We start from the raw sequence: 15953 nt of genomic DNA, 5'->3' as shown, positions 1-15953 counted from the left end.
GGTTCCTACATCCTCCGTCTTTGCTTCAGTCTGGGAGACCTTTTGAAGAAATTGACCAATTTAAATGACTTACCTTAAAAAAAAAAAATAAAACAACATTTGAGCAAAGTACTTTACAATACAGAGATACAATGATGGTGATACTATGAACCTTCTAAACTTTTAAATAAAATAAACAAATCCTTAAAAAATGAGGGAGGAACTTGTCCGTTGATTTGTTCCCATAAATTTTCAAATTCAGAATTTGTTTCCAAAATCGAACACACACACACTCACACCCTCTCTCACACATATATGCACAGTGTTTTTCTTTGACATTACACAAACCTTGTAAGAATTGATATTTTAACGCATTAAGTTTTTAAAATTTTGTTTAGTAAAAAGCTTAGATAATTAGTTTGAAAACTAAGTATAACATGCAATAATTCTTACAAGGTATTTGATTATATTATTTTAAAGTTTAACATGTTATAAAATTATAATCTAAATGCTGGAATATGTAATAATACGAAATTATATTTTTACTTACAATAAATCAGAGAAATCCGCCATGTTAACTACTTGATGATTAGCTGCTTTCAGAAAACCGAGTGGTAAATTTGTCCGAACAAATCTAGATTTTAAACCCTGCAAAATTGTGTGTAGGATTAAGCAAATGTGTCGCATTAAACCGATTTTTTGAGACTTTCTTTTATTCCACTCCCCTTCACTTTTTTTAAGTATGGGGCTGTTGTATACCCTCCAAAGGTAAAAATCGTGAAGATATTAAAATTAGAGGTTGAGGTTTTACATCTATTTTATCGTTCCTTGTCAAATCATTATATTATACAGGAAATCATGTTTTCTGTGTAAATTAAAAGAGTGACACCTGATTATGGTAATTAACAGGTTGGGACCAATCGCCCAAAGGGGATATAAAAGTCCGTTTGGGATATATTATCCCAAATTGGCTAAAAATTTACAGTGCAAAAATTGAAAAATTTTATCTTGGCAATAAATATCATTAATCCGCATCATCACATTTAAAAGAAATAACTTTTGGTAAGAATGTTTTTCTGCAACCCTACAGTTTGTAAGATTGATCCCCAAGAAGTTAAGAAACTTCCGAGGGAAAATCTCCTAAACAATGGCCTTGCAGAAAATCTTGTCAACCAAAAGTTGTTCTTTTTTATGTATTCTAGATTATTAAATTTACAGTTTAAAATATTAATATAATAATAACAGTGACTGTAATTTTGAGCTAAAAATTAAAAAAAATTTACAAATTGTATCTATATAGTTCAAATAAATAACGCTTATAATTATGTATTGAAATTTTCCTCGTATCAATGTAATTTACTGATAAATTAGTGAGAGTGAAGTGTGGCTGTGATTCTAATTAATAATAAAGATTTTTTTTTTCAAATATCGTAGTCTAATAAAAAAAAATCATCTTCTTCGTCATCATCGAACTTGATTATTCTGCGCTTCTTCGCAAGGACTGTGATTTTCAGCTGAAAATTTAAATGTCATATATTTTTCTAAGTTGATCAGAGATGTAATAAAATTAAAGTGCACTTTCAAATTAATTATAAGAGATTTCAGGAAAATTAAAGTGCAACTCTTCATTTTATTATTAGAACCATTGCAAAAATAGTGTCTTACCGGGGGGGGGGGGGGGGGGGGGTGGTTCATCCGCGGCACCTTTAACCTCTTTTGCCCCCTTGTTGAGCAGATCTTCTGCATTTTTTAAAGCCTCCAATACCTCAAATGTGAGAGTCACTGTTTTTGTGATCTGTAATTAAAATTGTGAGAGAATTAATTACAGCTATAAATTCAAAATGGTGCTAAAGACCTATTTCTGTTAAAATAAATTAAAGGCGTTGTAAATGTATATTTCAATTGCTCCTATATCAACCATTTCAGGAAAAAAACAAAAAATATTCATCATTAATATAGAATGAAGATAATTCTTGAAATTTACCATGGATGTGCATCCAGACTTTTCCCTTGAAATAGCTCAAATTTGCGGTATATTACCCTCTCGGGTACTTCCTAGTCTTTGTCATGAGTAGAAACTGAAAAAAGTCTCCACTGGTGGTTCATCCGCGGCACCTTTAACCTCTTTTGCCCCCTTGTTGAGCAGATCTTCTGCATTTTTTAAAGCCTCCAATACCTCAAATGTGAGAGTCACTGTTTTTGTGATCTGTAATTAAAATTGTGAGAGAATTAATTACAGCTATAAATTCAAAATGGTGCTAAAGACCTATTTCTGTTAAAATAAATTAAAGGCGTTGTAAATGTATATTTCCATTGCTCCTATATCAACCATTTCAGGAAAAAAACAAAAAATATTCATCATTAATATAGAATGAAGATAATTCTTGAAATTTACCATGGATGTGCATCCAGACTTTTCCCTTGAAATAGCTCAAATTTGCGGTATATTACCCTCTCGGGTACTTCCTAGTCTTTGTCATGAGTAGAAACTGAAAAAAGTCTCCACTGGTGCTTTCTTCTCTCTAAAAATTATATATAAAAGACATAATTAAAACTAATTAAAAAGGAAAACATGTAAATTCAATATTGCGAAGAGCAAAAGACATTCTGTCCATAAAACTGCTTTAAGGGAACGGATGTGAATTCAATATGCAAAGAGCTAAACATTCTGTACAAGAGAATACAAGTTGTGTAAATGTTATTCACATCAATACATGACGTCGACATAATATCTATAGTGTACATGTATATGTGCACTGATCAAGGAAGAAATCACAAGGTTGTAAACTTGACTTTTTTTCGGTGGGACCAGAGCCAGCTGATCTTCCAAATAGTTCACAATTCTTGTGATTTACTTCACACCCTTAACCACCCGTTCTCCCAAGTTCCTCAGCAGTTTAAACTGTTCTTCAAAGTTTGGAACCACTGATGGCTCCCTCATTCGTTTTTCCAATGTTTGGTATTTTTGGCATATTTTCTTCAACGATAAAAAGAGATTAAATGACATGTTGCAATAAAAAGATTAAATATACACATTTTTATATTAGTTTCTTTTTTTACAAAATTAGAGATGATGCATATATGTATAGTTTTAAAAATGTTATGATATTTAATTTTTTTTAAGTTATAATTTTTCCCTTTTTTGTAATTAAAACATTTTAATGGACAAAGAATATAAAATAATAATGTTACCGGAAAGTGGTAAGGATAAAATTCTCTACATTTTGGAAGCTAAGTAGTAAGGGGTATAGTCTGTAGGCTCTAAGGGCAGTGACGTCATATGGACCACACCCATAAAGGTCAAGGTTATAAAGTAGGTCAGATCAAGGGTACTAGGTCAAGAGTCAATACAAGGTCACAAATGTCTGAGGTCAACCCCGTTTAAGGTCAAAGCAGTCTGAGGGCACTACAATAGTCATCAAAACTGTCTGAGGTCACCTCAAAATCTGGGTCACCTTGATAACAGGGTCACCTTGAGGCTAATGAGGTCATCTTAATATATAGGTAACCTTGTGGGCACTTTGATAACCGGGTCACTCTGATATATGGGTCAGTTTTAGGTCATCCATCTGGGATCACCCGTCTCATCATACAGCTCATGATTCAGGTCACCTGGATAATTTTGGGTCACTGACAGTCTGGAGTCACCCTGATAATTAGAACAGGCTTAGGTCACCTTCAGGAGGTCACCTTGATATTTTCCTATTAAAAATTTACGGCATAAACCACAATGTAATACAAGTAGAAAATCGTTGGAAAAATAACTGAAGATTGTTTTTCCTTCTGAAGGTACGTTTATTTTTCATTTAGTTTTTAAAACAGGTCCACGTAGGGATAATAATTACACCAGGCCCAAGGAACATGAAACATTTTAAGCTTTGGTCAAAATCTTAGATAATAACTTTCCTTAGAGAAAGAACAGTCTCGAAGTAAAACTAACATACAGTTTTACTTCTTTAAATTGCTATTTTCAGTGTATGTTACTTTGAATTCATAAGTAATAAGAATTTTACAAAAGATTGAAAATTTTGACTTGAGTCTAAGTCGTTTCATAATCCTAGGACCAGGGATCCATTAGAAATATGATTTATTGAAGTCTCGAAGAATGTATTGCATTACTCTAAAACAGTGAAAATCATATAAGTTTAAAAGAGCAATATTTATCATTAACAAAAGACAAAAAAATCGTATTCCCTACATTACAAAAGGTCAACACCGTTCTGTTCATTTTACGAGCAATATTTAAACAAATTTCTTACTTATATAAAAAAAAACCTAACACGGTTCTTGTGGAGTTCATCTCCATATTTGTCCATGAGATCTTCAAGTTATTTCAAACTGCTGTATATCCAGAAATATTATATTCTAGATAGCCTTTGAAATGTAACTATTTTGCCCATTTCACAAGCCAACATTTGGTTCATCCAGTGGATCGAATTTAAGAAAACTTAACCCGCTTCTTCTCAGGTTCATCTCCGTAATTGTCAGTGAGATAATTAACTATTAACTCACTTTGCTGCATATCTTGCCCAATTCTTTTCTGGAGGGCCTTTAAAACTTTAAATTCCCGCTCTGTTATCCTTCGATTCAAAGCTTCGTATTTATTGGGATTCTTTCTCCTATACAAATACAAAATTATGCTGAATGTTATTTATCAGATAGATAGAAAAGAATTTCATTGTTATAATTTTCATTAATTTATTTACATGTATCTATTTGTTTATTTATGTGAGAGAGAGAGAGAGAGAGATGTTATATTCTTCACAATAGTGAGATCAACTGAATTAGCTAAAAGTCGTCAGGATAGAATCCTCGACATTGTAAATGATGTAGAACTTGCTGCAGGTGGCCAGTTAAAAAAAATAACAATGCATAAAACAACATTTGAGCAAAGTACTTAACAGAGATACAATGATGGTGAATATTATGAACCTTTAATTCTAAACTTTTAAATAAAATAAATAAATAAATAAATCTTTAAAATTTTTGCTCCATACCTAGCTGCAGATCTGTAGCGTTATGGTTTTATATATTTGTCTTTGACCATAACGCTACAGAATGAGATCCCGTAGTGCAAAAAAGGTGCAATTTACGGCGCAATATTTTTTGCGCTCTTTTGGGTAGAATTTCTCCTTTTTCTAGCATTGGTCAATCAACTACTTTTCACTCCCTAATTCTAGACACATTCTGTAGCCAATATGTATATTTTACCCACATCCCAACCATTTATAGTTGTCTCTACAGGCAATAAACTCGCTGGAAGTGAATTTTCAGTAATCTAACAAATAATTTTAATCAAGCGAGTTTATCACTTGTAGAGACGACTATAAAGGGTTGGGAGATGGATAAAATATACAGATTAGTTAAATAATGTGTCTAGAATTAGGGGTTGAAAGGTAGTTGATTGATCGATGCTGGAAAGTGGAGAAATTCTCCCCAAAAGAGCGCAAAAAATATTGCGCCGTAAATTGCACCTTTTTTGCACTACAGGATCTGTAGCGTTATGGTCAAAGACAAATATATAAAACCATAACGCTACAGATCTGCAGCTACTCCATACCTAGAAGAGGGAGGAACTTGTCTGTTGATTTGTTCCCATAAATTTTCGAATTCAGGAGATGTTTGCAAATCACTGTTTAATCAACAAAATAAGAAAAATTAAATGCATGTATTTGCAAGACCATTAATCGAAAACACACGCACACCCTCTCTCACACATATATGCACAGTGTTTTTCTTTGACATTACACAAGCCTTGAAAGAATTGATATTTTAACGCATTAAGTTTTTAAAATTTTGTTTAATAAAAAGCTTAGATAGCTAATTAATTTTAAAACTAAGTATAACATGTGATAATTCTTACAAGGTATCCAATTATATATATTTTTTTTAAAGTTTAACGTTATAAATTAAAATCTAAATGCTGGAATTCTTGATTTTTTCTGTAATTACATATTAAAGCATTTACGAAATTAAATTTTTACTTACAATAAGTCGGAGAAATCCGCCATGTTAACTACTTGATGATTATCTGCTTTCAGAAAACCGAGTGGTAAATTTGTCCGAACAAATCTAGATTTCATACCCTGCAAAATTGTGTGTAGGATTAAGCAAATGCCTCGCATTAAACCGATTTTTAGCGACTTTTTTTTCCCCTACTCCCCTTCCCTTTTTTAAGTATGGGGCTGTTGTATACCCTCCAAAGGTAAAAATCGTGAAGATATTAAAATTAGAGGATGAGGTTTTACATCTTTTTTATCTTTCCTAGTCAAATCATTATATTATACAGGAAATCATGTTTTCTGTGTAAATTAAAAGAGTGACACCTGATTATGGTAATTAACAGGTTGGGACCAATCACACAAATGGGATATAAAAGTCCGTTTAGGGATATAATATCCCAAATGGGCTATTAATTTACAGTGCAAAAATTGAAAATTTTTATTTTGGCAATAAATATCATTAATCCGCATCATAACATTTAAAAAGGAATAACTTTTGGTAAGAATGTTTTTCTGCAACCCTACAGTTTGTAAGATTGATCCCAAGAAGTTAAGAAACTTCCGAGGGATCAATCTCCTAAACAATGGCCTTGCAGAAAAACTTGTCAACCAAAAGTTATTCTTTTTTATATGTTCTAGATTATTAATTTTACAGTTCAAAATATTAATAATAATAATAATAGCAGTGACCGTAATTTTGAGCTGAAAATTTAAAATTTACAAATTGTATCTATATAGTTCAAATAAATAATAACGCTAATAATTATGTATTGAAATTTTCCTCGTATCAATGTAATTTATAGATACATAAGTGAGAGTGAAGTGTGGTTGTGATTCTAATTAATACTAAAGATTTTTATTTCTTTCAAATATCGTAGTCTAATAAAAAAAATCATCTTCTTCGTCATCATCATTTTAACGTCTCCAATACCTCAAATGGGAGAGTCACCGTTATACTGTCTTTGCTATCTGTAATTCAAGTTCTATTTATTCACTCAAACCATATCAATGGTACATGAGGTTTAACAATATGTACAATATATACAAAAAATAATGTACAAGATACACGTGAAATGGCGGAAATATTCATATAAAGTAACACAGATAACTATGGAGGACAGACTTTTTCATATACTCTATTTATGTAACTGCATAGTTTAATTAATAGTTTGGAGTCAGCAGATGACAACAATTCTGATAATTTGAAAAAAATTGGTCTATTACAATATTTACTGGGAAGATATTTTTGTCTACATTCGGAGAAAAAATTACATTCTAAAATGTAGTGATTCAGCTATTTGTCTATTATTACAAAGATTACATTGTCTATCATATTTGGGAATCCCAAACCATCTCCCAGTCTCAACTGGAAGATGATGATTTGTTGTTCTTAGTTTAATTAAAATTTTGAGAGAATTAATTACAGCTATAAATTCAAAATGGTGCTAAAAACTAATTTCTGTTAAAAGAAATTAAAGGCGTTGTAAATGTATATTTCAATTCCTCTTATATCAACCATTTCAGGAAAAAAAATTAAAAAATATTCATCATAAATATAGAATGAAGATAATTCTTGAAATTTACCATGAATGTGCATCCAGACTTTTCCCCTGAAATAGCTCAAATTTGCGGTATATTACCCTCTCGCGTACTTCCTCGTTTTTGTCACGAGTAGAAACTGACAAAAGTCCCCACTGGTGCTTTCTTCTCTCTCAAAATTAAGATCCATTTTAATTTTGTTTTCTTCTCGATCAAGTAAAAAGCATGTGTGTGAGTAACAATTTGCTTTCTCCTATTTATATGTTTAAATAAGGCAATGACTTGAGATGATGTAATCATAATTCATAAATTTTATAAATTAATGATTCAAGGTTCATGAAATGTAATCATGCAATGTTTCCTTGCATCCAAACAAAATGTAAGCAGGAAGTAAACATAATAATTAAGTTAGTTTAATTGGATTTTCATGACTAACATTCTTAAACTTTGAATTAACCCCCACCCCCCCCCCCCCAAACTTAAAATAACACATTAATTTGTCAGTGAAGTCATTTACCCCTTAAAATGTAAAGTAAGAAAGTGTCACAGATGAAAATATACCATTGGACATTTTGACAATTTCTTAATTCTGTATTATTTCAATTTTAAAAATTTCACATCTGTTTTTAATTTATTGAGCTGTCAATGAGTTGCTTCAATCTGTCAGAATTATCTATTTTGTAATATTTAATGATCTTAACTAGCCATGAGTGATCTGACCAGACGGACTTGCTTTGTGTGACTTAATTATTGTTTATTTAAAATCATTATCTTTAACTCTACGTTTAAATCAAATTAACTCATGTCATGTGTTACTCAAACTTGTCAATTATCAACATGTCTATAAATACAAATTTTTATTAACATTCGGGGAGTTGGAATCGGGACGGGCTTGTCCTTGATACTGTCCGACCCGACGAGAAATAAAGGTCTGCAAATCGTAAAGCGGCTTTATCTTTATTTACAATTAATCCACCCTAGTGGCTTTACCGACAAGTTCACGCATCTTACGCGAGGGTGTGATAAGTGGTGCAGATAACCGGGTACGACCCCCTCTCACAGCCAAGCGAGTTCTACCATTTGATTCCTTTACCTTCTACGAGAATTCCCCACATTCAGAAGAAAAAAAAAACATCTTCAACTTCGTACACGCCGCTATGAATCGCAGCCTTGGACCACAACGGAGATCTATGGATTACTCCTTTCAGCGTCAATTACCAGTTTGTGGCCGATGTGGAATTGTCCATGGACCCAGTTGCCGTGCTCAAATGGAGAAGTGTTACAGATGTAAGCGTCATGGTCACTATGCACGAAGGTGCATGACTGTCCCCTCTTCCCCTGGGAGTGTCATGTTCTAAATGTTGTATTTACTCCCACCCGGTAAATTCAAAACCATTTTTATTAAATCTTTGATGTTAAATATGTGGATATTAAATTATTGAATTATATACTCTTAAATTCTAAAATTTAGAATAATTATTTATAAATTTACTAGTTTTATTTCTTTTGACTTTAATTTGTAAACAAATCTTTTTTTTTAAAATTAGATATTTTGTCATTTCACTTCACATTCTTATCTATTAAGCTTTACTTGGTAAATAAGTAAATAACACATATGTCTAATTTTCTGTCAAGGTAGATGTAACAAAAGATGTCATGACACTTTTTACTTTTCGAACAATAGCTTACGCTTTTTGAAGAGAACACTAGTGCACCAATCCAAGAGCAACTTTCCGGTAGACAAAAGTCCAGAGACAAAATTCGTATGGAAAAATACATTGAAACAAAATCTCACCTCCGCGAATTGCCGTTCTACAATTTGAGAAATACCGCTTTCCAGGACGCCCTCAACATCCATCATGGACTTAAAACGGAAAATCGACGGTTACCTTTCAAAGTGAAAGAAATGGAAATATTGTATGCTGACGCAGTAAATGTGATTATTAACCTGGAACAAAATTTTAATAAACTTTCAACGACAAAGCCATCAGATTCTCCCTCATCTATTTGCACTGAAGATAAACTTATCATTTCAAAGTTGCAGCAAGAAGTCCAGACTCTACGGCTTGAAAAGTCATCTCACAAACAATTGATAGATTCGATTAGTGCTAACGTCGAAGAAGAATGGAGAGAAAACAAAGCGAAACTTCAAGAAAGGGACAACATCATTCTGTCCTTGAAAACCGAGAACCAGCAGCTTTTGAAAAATAAGGACTTTTATGTAAATCAAATTATCGAACTTGAAAATAAAGCTTATTATCATTCTACCGACATCCAAAATTATAGACAGAATTCGGATCTACAACGAATTCGTTACGGAAATGGACAGATAATAGCGCAACAAAACACGAGGCCGTGTTTTACTGGGGCAAGGGGGTATTGTCACAGATGAAGATATACCATTGGACATTTTGACAATTTCTTAATTCTGTATTATTTCAATTTAAAAATTTCACATCTGTTTTTAATTTATTGAACTGTCAATGAGTTGCTTCAATCTGTCAGAACTATCTATTTTGTAATATTTGATTAACTTAATTACTATTAGCCATGAGTGATATGACCAAATGGACTGTGCTTTGTGTGACTTAATTATTGTTTATTTAAAATCATACTCTTTAACTCTACTTGTTAATCAAATTAACTCATGTCATATGTTACTCAAACTTGTCAATTATCAACATGTCTATAAATACAAATTTTTATTAACATTCGGGGAGTTGGAATCGGGACGGGCTTGTCCTTGATACTGTCCGACCCGACTAGAAATAAAGGTCTGCAAATCGTAAAGCGGCTTTATCTTTATTTACAATTAATCCACCCTAGTGGCTTTACCGACAAGCTCACGCATCTTACGCGAGGGTGTGATAAGTATTCTCCACCACTCATCACACCCTCGACAATTAAGAAATTGTCAAAATGTCCAATGGTATATTTTCATCTGTGACAAAAGGGGAAAAAAACGTTTCTGTTTAAGGAAAGAAAAAGTTGCGTGCTGAATTTTAAGATGTTATAAATAAAAAAAAAAGAAAAAGAAAAGGAAAAAAGAAAGCAAAAGGAAGATAAGAGTTTTTTTTTTTAAATTTCATAACCCTTTCTCCTTCTAAAGAGTAGAAATTTATGCATAACAACAAAAAATAACGACAATATACATCCTACAGTCATTAATAATTACATTTACTTTATAATATGTTTTCATTTTAAATTATGATAGAATTTTCATCGGGTTCGAGATTCAGAGTTCTTTTTATGGCGTTATATGATGTCAAACATGTCGTTTCTTTACTTTTTATTCTTCGCTGTTATCCAATTTTGTTCCGCTGAAGGATACGTTTTGAACAATGTGTGCAATTATTTAGTGGGAGGTGTGTGTGGAGGGGTGGAGGGATATATGAGGGTTGAGTGGAAAGTAAGGTTCAATTTTTTCTATTATGACGCGTTTTTAGATCTAGCTATGTGTCAGGTTGGGGTTGTATATTCAGAAAACACACCCTTTACTTGTGAAATGATACCCCATTACGTGAAAGTAACTCAAGATGTTATTTTTTATTTGGGTGAAGAAGAGGTGAAATGTGTTAGTATTCATCAGATTTCATTTACGTTGATTATTAAATAGAGTAAATTATTAATAATCTTAACTAAATCTAAATCTAAACTGTAGTATATCATTGTTTCGAGTATTGAAGCAAGTGAACAAGTATCTGAAATCTTGTAGCGTGTCAAACCCAGCTCCTCAACTTTCAATGAAGATGGAAACTTATGGAAGACATGTTAATGGACTCATCATTGAATCATGGGATTCGACACAAACACTGAACTTACCTATCATGTAATCGGGATTAAATGTGTTTAAAAGTCTGCTGTCGGTATTGACAGAGGAAATTCAGGTTGTTTATTTGTTCATGCATTTGTTTACATATAATGAATAATGTTTGTTATGCTAAAGCATTGTGTATATATGTATTGTATGTTTTTTTCTTAATTTCATTTTATTGAAACTTTTTTACGACTCCTTTTTTTCAACAGTCACACCAACAACTCAATCATCAGTTGAGAGACCCCAAACTGCGACCATCCGCCGGGCACTCACAACTCGACCAGCAGTTGAGAGACCCAAAACTCGAGCAATCAAATGAACAGTCACAATAAGAACGTCATTGCGATAAAATGGCCATACCATGGATCACAGTAAGTACGTGTTTCCATTTTAATAATTTTAAAGTGTATGGAACTACAAAGTTATCTTTGTGATTCTACCAATCAGGACATTGAATAAAGCAAACCCTTGTATTTCTATTTATTTTGAAGAAAACTAACCTTGTGGTCCTGCTGACCAGTAAGTTTTGAAAGATTTTCAAACACACTCTAGACTGACTGAATACTAATACTTGAACAATAACAAGATAATCCCAAATTTCTTGATTTTCTTTTTATGACCAAAATAACGGTTTTTATTGAATTGCAGACATGAATGTGCAGGACAAAAACCACTCTGACGAGCAGGGCAACCACTCTGACGAGCCCGGTACTACAGGTCAGTGTGCAACCAACCTTTTGTCAATAAATTTGTAAGTTTGTATTTTTAGCTCTACTGGTCAGAGACGAGAAAATTTCAAAAATATGCTGGCACTTTTAATTTTTAGTAAAGTAAGTCAAAGTACTTGGTCACGGGTCAGGAGAGCAGTAACCATGACAATTTACAAATGCCATAGTGCCAAAAAAATAAAGTATATTAAGTCTATATCTTTTACAGTTTTTGAGGTACAAAGTGTGACAGATGAACAGACGCCGGGTACAGTGATCCCTTGGTCCCGCTCTGCTCCACAGACGACACAAAATGATGTCTATCAAAACCTAAGTTATTACAACTCAAAACTGGATTTATGAAGTCAGGTCCAACCATGACTCTGTCAATCTGTCTATGCCAACAATGTTGCTAAGAAATTCTATATGTTAGTCTTATGCTTTGATTAATCATTTCAGTTAATGTATATAATGAATGTTGCGATGTTAAGCTCAAGGGAAGGTTAAAATATAAAGAAAACTGCCATAAACATTTTTAATTTATATTGCAGAGAATTGGTAGATGTGAAGTTTGAAGACCTGCTTCATTTATTACTGGTGCTGGAGAGATCTCTGTGAATGGATTTGAATCAAAAATGTACAAGCAATTTTATGACAAAGATGATATAAAGAAACTTCCATTTTCCTCTACATGGTTATTAACCTTCAGTTTGCCCCGGGGCTGCTCCTGTGATGTGTTGTCAGCATTGATTGTTAGAGCATTGAATGAAATATTTTGATGATGTCAGTTTCATTTGAAAAGAATGTGACAACATGTCTGAAGATGTTCTGTTTATGCTTTAACCAGTCAAAATCTGTTATTTAAAGCAGACTGTTCAGAGAAATGATAGAATCTTCATCGAGTTCGAGATTCAGAGTTCTTTTTATAGCGTTATATGATGTTAAACATGTCGTTTCTTTACTTTTTATTCTTCGCTGTTATCCAATTTTCTACCGCTGAAGGATACGTATTGATCAATGTGTGCAATGTATTTAGTGGGATGTGTGTGTGTAGGGATATATGAGGGTTGAGTGGAAAGTAAATAGGATCAATTTTTCCGATTATGATGCGTTTTTAGATCTAGCTATGTGTCAGGTGGGGGTTGTTTCTTTAGAAAACACACCCCTTACTTGTGAAATGATACACCATTACGTGAAAGTACCTCAAAATGTTGCTTTTTATTTGGGTCAAAATCTTTTGGATATCATAATCCAGTTAACCTAATGCATTAAAACTGGATTAATGAGGTTAGGTTCAACCATGAGTCTGTCAATCTGTCTTTGCCAACAATGTTGCTAAGAAATTCTATATGTTAGGCTTGTGCTTTTGATTAATCATTTCAGTTAATGTATATAATGAATGTTACGATGTAAAGCTCAAGGAAAAATTAAAATATAAAGAAAACTACCTTGAACATTTTTAATTTATATTGCAGAGAAGTTGGTAGATGTAAAGTTTGAAGACCTGCTTGATTTATTACTGGTGCTGGAGAGATCCCTGTGAATGGATTTGAATAAAAAATGTACAAACAATTTTATGACTATTATGATGAAAAGAGACTTCCATTTTCCTCTGCATGTTTAATAACCTTCAGTTTGACCCGGGGCTGCTCCTGTGATGTGATTTCAGCATTGATTGTTAGAGCACTGAAAGAGTCACAAGGTTTCACGAGATTTGAATGAAATATTTTGATGATGTCAGTTTTATAGTTTCATTTGAAAAGAATCTGACAAGATGTTAGCTGCAGATCTGTAGCGTTATGGTTTTATAAATTTGTCTTTCACTATAACGCTACAGATCCTGTAATGCAAAAAAGAGGCCCACGGGCCTTATAGGTCACCTGAGTATTTTGTAACAACTTTCAAACAATTATATTTGGTTCGTGTTTTAACTGTTGGCCATGAAATTCACAATTTACAATTTTGAAAGAGGCACCATTGCTTATCATAACTAGAAAACTGACCAGTCAGTAAGGGCCCCGCCATGGGGTAGAATTAAAAGGGTGCAGCTTAACGAATGATTAAAAAATGTACGAAGAATAAGCAACAGCAACTGTATTCTTAAAATTTCAAGATAATTCCTGAATATTCAAAAACCTGAAAAAAAAATATCCTTGTATTTACATTAGGCAGTAAAGAACAACTTAACATTGAATGTATTAAACAATTATGAAGCTTGTGTTATATAGAATACCAGCCTTCAATGAATGCAAATATCATGAAGGCTTGACCTTAACTTCAAACAAACAGCAGTTGCAGACAAAGGTTTTCATTAATCTTAAATATAAAGAAAAGCCTTCTAAATTTTCTGCAGCAGGCTAGATAATTGATCCCAAAGGATTAATTGTACCTTTCTCATCATTTTCTTCTAAAGTTACAGTAAGAACTTTTTCAGTATTAATGATAGAATTGGGTTTTTATAAAACTACCTTAAAAATTAATTAACATAAAGTGAAAAAAGTAATTCAAAAATCTTCTTTAATCTATTTATTGTTTTTAGAATTCAATGAAATCATAACTATTAAACAAAAATAAATTATAAAAATTTATATCTAAATCCGCATTTCACAGTGTTCATAGCATCCCAAATTGACTTAACTTCAAAACAAACTTCATTTGCAGACAGAGGTGGTAATTCATCTCAATGTGACAGATAAAGATAATGCTCTGGATTTTCTTCAGGAGGAAACTAATTAATCCCAAGGGACTCATAGCCAGGATTCATTTTACAATGGGAACATCTTCAGCAGTTATCTCTCTTTGCCAATGCATTCTAAAGTTAAGGAATCTACCCCACCACTCCAGCTCCAAGCCAGGGGACATAGAGAACCAAACTTAGCATCAAAATATGTATTTCTGCCTACTGAACTACCATAACAAATTTGAACTTGATTTGGCAACCATAAAAAGTTGCACATTCATTCTTATGCATAGTTAAGGAATCTACCCCACCACCCCAGCTCCAAACCAGAAGACATTGAGAACCAAACTTAGCATCAAAATATGTATTTCTGCCTACTGAACTACCATACCAGATTTGAACTTGATTGGGCAACCATAAAAAAAGTTATTAGAAAAAAAACCCAGAAAATTTGTGGACGGAAGAGAGACAGATGGACAGAGAGAGTGATTACTATAGGGCACCTGCAAATCCTTGCGGGGTCCTCATTATAAACTAAGAATGCTTACTCTATTTACTTAATACCCAGAGATAGATCAGAGTAACAAAGAGAAAATGCGCTTCCACTTTATAACCAGTTGTGCACCTCACCCCAAAGGAACCACTGACCCAGGCCATATATTTCAAACTTTTGCAAATTTTATCATAAAATGGTTAATTAATACCAAACAGCAGATTTCAAAGCATCAGTTTATTTACAGGCTATGTAACCACCCCCCCCCCTTTGACCCCGGGGGCATTTAAAACCACTTTGCTACATACACCTTTCTTCATCATAAATATATATATACTTGGATCATTGGCTTTAAACCCAAAAGCAAAGAAAAATATTTACAAAGAATAAATGTATTTTTACTATATAATCAATAGAGCCCCAATTTAACACCAGAACCCCTGACCCTGGGGCCATAAAATTCAAAATTTTGGCAGAGGCACTCTTGCTCATCATAACTATGTGCTTAGTTAGTTAATCTAATACCCAGGAGCAGAGAAGAAGATTTTCAAAGAAATAATGCATTTTCACTGTATTATCTATAGAGCCCCACCCTAACACCAGACCCCTGACCCTGGGGCCATAAAATTCACAATTTTGGAAAAGGCACTCTTGCTTATCATAACTATGTGCTTAGTAAATCTAATACCCAGGAGCAGAGAAGAAGATTTTCAAAGAAATAATGCATTTTCACTAT

The sequence above is a fragment of the Saccostrea cucullata genome, unplaced genomic scaffold (assembly GCF_032062105.1).
Source record: "Saccostrea cucullata isolate Sc308-1 unplaced genomic scaffold, CSIRO_AGI_Scuc_v1 ctg1303, whole genome shotgun sequence".
NCBI classification, from domain to species: Eukaryota; Metazoa; Mollusca; class Bivalvia; order Ostreida; family Ostreidae; genus Saccostrea; species Saccostrea cuccullata.
The sequence above is the reverse complement of the archived record's forward strand: the minus strand, read 5'-3'. Positions refer to the sequence as shown.